The sequence below is a fragment of the Microtus ochrogaster genome, chromosome 7 (assembly GCF_000317375.1).
Source record: "Microtus ochrogaster isolate Prairie Vole_2 chromosome 7, MicOch1.0, whole genome shotgun sequence".
Taxonomy (NCBI): domain Eukaryota; kingdom Metazoa; phylum Chordata; class Mammalia; order Rodentia; family Cricetidae; genus Microtus; species Microtus ochrogaster.
The window spans coordinates 9,591,776-9,596,313 of NC_022014.1; the positions used below are offsets into that span (position 1 = coordinate 9,591,776).

The 4,538-nt window shown below is 47.9% G+C and overlaps 1 protein-coding gene across 2 annotated transcripts in view; it reads left to right on the plus strand.

Annotated features, from left to right (window-relative positions):
• The window catches only part of Abat (4-aminobutyrate aminotransferase), a 90,392-nt gene that overhangs the window by 56,674 nt on the left and 29,180 nt on the right, over positions 1–4,538 (plus strand). The gene's annotated exons all lie outside the window — the stretch shown is intronic.

Here is a 4,538-nt window from a genome sequence, read left to right on the forward strand (position 1 = left end):
ACTGCCTGCTATGGGTGTGAACTGTCTAATATGCGTGTGAACTGCCTGCTATGGGTGTGAACTGTCTATTATGGGTGTTGGAAACTGAACTTGGATGTTCTTCAAAAGCAGAGAGTGCTCTTAACCACTGAGCCACAGCTCCAGGCCATTAGACATTGTTGCAAATAATAAAGATTCTTTACAGGTTTGGTAGACAGGCATGATGCAATCAACTTCAGGTGATCAGATCCTTTCATGACTCAGGCACTCAAAGTAAGGGAAGCTGGGATAGGAGATCCAACAGTAACTCAGAGCAAAAGAGATCCTTCTGTTTATAGACTTTAGAGGGTAGGGGTCACTGAGCTAAGAAGGGAATGAATGGTCTGAGTTTAGTGGGTTAGTGAAGGTACTGGATAGCATATAAGGCAGTGATTTAGGAAGCTGGCCCTCTCCCCACCCTGCCTTGTCTATGAGATGCTTTGCAAATTGGGGAAGGTACTCAGCAGGTGCGGCCTCTGATCTAACATGTGGTAGATCCTTCTCTCCTTTCTTCCTCCAGATCTCACCAGATGAGTGAGGATGCCTGCCTTTCTTCCACTATTTTGCCACTAGGTGAAAAAAGCTAGAAGGGTTAAACCTGCAGAGCAATCATGGCTCAATGGAGTTGACTAGGTTGGGTTTCCTGACAGAGCCTGAGGTGAGGTTCTTCAAAATCAACTGAGGAAAAGCCCCCCACTGAAAGGGAAGACAGGGAAATAAAAGCACCAGATCAAAAGAATGAGGTCTCTGCTAGACCCACAGCCTGCTCTCACAGGAGATTCTCTGCCAGACTGAGGCAGATCGCTGGCCCTTTTGCATCCCTGAGCTGGCCGTTCATTGCCTATCCGCTGCCAGGGGAGGCCCAGCAAAGTGATTTCCACGATACAAAGCAGTTTCCAGAGGAGGCAGCTGGAGCCATTTTCAGCCAACACAGACAGCAGCTGGAATCTGGGGATGATCTGCCAGGGAAATGTGACCTCAGTGGATGCTAGCAGCACCTGCCTCAGCTGGGCTCACCTCCCGGCCAGCCGGAGCTGACAAGCAGGGGGACAGACAGGGTTAATTTGGAAATGAGGTAGCGTCATTTGCAGCTTGGATGGTTATTGTCCCTGTGGTTGATAGATGCCCAGCTGTGTTCAGTCTGCTATAAAGGAGACAGGCATGGGGGCGTTGGTCCTGATGCCCATATCTCCTGGCACCCTGAGAACTTCCCTAACTCCCAGCCGTGGGTGCCCATTCTTCCTCTCCCTCCCCAGCACTTGTCCTCAGACCTAATTTCCTGTTGAGATGTGACCAAACACCAACAGTGACTCACCCTTCAGGGCTGCCTCGGTCTCTGAAGGCATTGAGGATTTGAAGGCCTACAAACCTCTTCTCACCTTGGTTGCTGCCTGTTGTTGTTTAGTTTTATATTTATTTAGTGTGTGTGTGTGTGTGTGTGTGTGTGTGTGTGTGTGTGTGTGCACATATGTATGCTGAGGTGCAAGTGTGGAGGTCAGAGGAAAATCTGCAGGAGTCAGGGCTTTCCTTCTACCACGTAGGTTCCAGGGACTGAACTCAGATCATCAGACTTGGCAGCAAGCACCTTTATCCGCTCAGTCATCTCAATGGCCTCCACGCTGGTTTTGAGCTCACCCCCAAGGGCTAGCAAAGGCGTGCACTACCAACCTAGCTTCCAGATATATTTTAAGCCAATCCTCATTTGGAATTTACCAGCCAAGTGCTTCACACGTTAATAGATGGTCATGGCTGCCCTATTATAGGGTCTTTTGATAGTACCCTCAACTGACCTCATTTTAAACTCCAGTAGGTCACAGAATCTGCTTGGCAGTACACCGAGTCTGAGGTCCTGCCAGGACACAGACAGTGAGCCCACCTCTTATGTCCCTACGGAGCAACTCAAAGCCAAGTTGAAGGTTCCCTAATCCGAGTCCTGTTTTCATCTCCTTTGGGAGCCAATGAGTGGAGCTGCCTCTGCGATTTAATGAGGCTTCCCGGGACCAGGCTTATCTACTGAGGCAGAAAAGCCATAAACACCCCGGCAGCATGATAAGCCAGAACTCTGGCCAGAAAGCAGTTGGAAAAACCCAGAGAGTGTTCTCTCCTTGAGTGATGAGCAGTGTCTAGTCCCGCGCCCTGCAAGCCTTGCGTGGGCTAGGGAAGAGACCGAAATATGCTAATTCCCTCCCTGGTTTTCCTGCGTCAGTGCCCTGGGCTACCTCCCCTCCTCCGCAAACCTGCCCTCCACAGTCAGCACAGTGAAACCAGAGTCTCGCATGGGTGGTGCTGGGTGTTTAATACTTGTCTACACAGTGTTTTAGGAAGAGCAGGCCTGGTCCAGAGCCTCAGGAAGACAACATAAAGATTGTTCCCACTGCTCTCAGCTGCTAGCCTCAGTGATACAAAGTCTCCTTTCAAAGTAAATGTATTTCAGCTAAAAAGTCCATGTCTTCCTCCAGTGAAGGTGCTAAGACAAAATCCTGGAGACGGAGTAGCTTATAACCTGGTTTCTCCCAATTTTGAAAACTTAGAGTCCAAGATGCAGGCATGACAGATGGAATGTCTTTCTGGGACAAGGTGGTGCCTTTCCACAGTGTCCTCACAAGATGGGAGGCTGAAGACCCCCTTGATTTTTATAAAAGCACAACCTTCACAAGAGTTCCACCCACATCACCAAATCACCTTCCAAAGACCTGGAGTGGCTCTGGTAACCACAGGGGCCGACATCTCCACAGATGAGTTAGTTGTAAGGAACAAACATTGCAATTATGTGTGGTAAAAGCCCACTTCTGCCCTAAGCTCCCCTTATGGCTCTTTCCTCATATTTTTTTGGTTTGTTTGTTGTTTTGGTTTGGTTTGGTTTTGATTTTTTTAAGACAGGGTTTCTCTGTGGCTTTGGACCCTGTCCTGGAACTAACTCTTGTAGATCAGGCTGGCCTCGAACTCACAGAGATCCGCCTGCCTCTGCCTCCTGAGTACTGGGATTAAAAGCATGTGCCACCACTGCCCGACTTTCCTCATATATTTTATAAGATGCTGAGTTTGTGCCCACATTACTGAGCTATAAATTCATTCAATTAAAACACATCGAGACTAATGAGGCCTCAGTGGGGGGGGCAGGCAGAGGCGGCTCCCATTTGGTCTCCAGACATCAGTGCCTCCTGCCAGGGTTATTGCCAGGTATGTTCATGACTTTCCTGGTGCTGTCATAAAACACCCTGACCAAAGCAATTTAAGAGAGAAAAGGTTTATTCTGTCTCCATTTAAAGGTACAGTCCATCAGGTCAAGGGAAGCATGGTGGTAGGACTGTGAAATTCTTGTCAAACTGCATCCACAGTCAGGAATCATAATGTGATGCATGCAGTGCTCAGCTCACTCTGTCTGTCTGTCTGTCCATCATCTATCCGTCCATCTATCCGATCTATCATCTATCTTTCTATTTTCTATCATCTGTCTGTCTATCATCTATCTATATCTAATATCCATACATACATACATACATACATACATCATCTATATATCTATCTGTCTGTCCATCATCTATCTATATATCCATCCATCCATCCATCCATCCATCCATCCATCCATCCATCCATCAATCTATCATCTATTCTTCTACCTAACTATAATCTATCCATCTGTCTATCATCTATCTGTCTATCTACCTTCTTTCTTGGAGATAGGGTCTCATTGTATATAACCCTGGCTGGCCTAGACCTCAATATGGCATCACCCATTTTCAGAGTCAGTCTTCCTACCTCAATTTACCTAATTAAGTAAATCCTGCAAGGCGCACCTAAAGGCAGGTGCCCAGATGATTCTAAGTGCTGCCAAGTTGACAGTCAGTATAAACCTTGACAGTGGGACTAGCAGAGATGAATACAATGCTCCCTGCACACAGTAGATGCTCAGTAAATGTAAGTGGTCATAAGGGAGAGGAGGGTGGTTCTAAGCAGAATTGCAGGGTCCAAGGCCTGCCTTGGCATAGGGGAGACCAGATGTTCCCTAATTTCTCACAGTCATACTGATATTTTTGAGGAAAGCAGGGAGGATCTTATGTACCCCCAGCTGGCCTCAAACTCACTATCTAGTCCAAACTGACCTTGAACTGCTTATTCTCCTGCCTCCGCCACCCAAGAGCTGGAGTTACGGTGCACACCACCACACGCAGCCACCCAGCTGCATCTCCTGTTTTCATCTGCATCAGCACCCTGGCCGTGCCTGACCACGTAGGGCTTCTGGCAGAATGAGGAAGGATTATCAGGGCCAAGCATTAGCTCCAAGCCGGGCACACTGATGCTCGGGAAATGGGAATTGGAATGAATTACAATATCATTCGTTTGTCTTGTTTGTTAGAGTCTTGCTGTGTCACTCAAGATGGCCTAGAACTCACTAGCAGTCTAGGCTGGCCTCAAAATCACACCTTTACCTGCTGATCCATCTAGCTGGTGTGTGTGTGTGCGCATGTGCGTGTGAGTGTGTGTGTGTGTGTGTGTGTGTGTGTGTGTGTGTGTGTGTG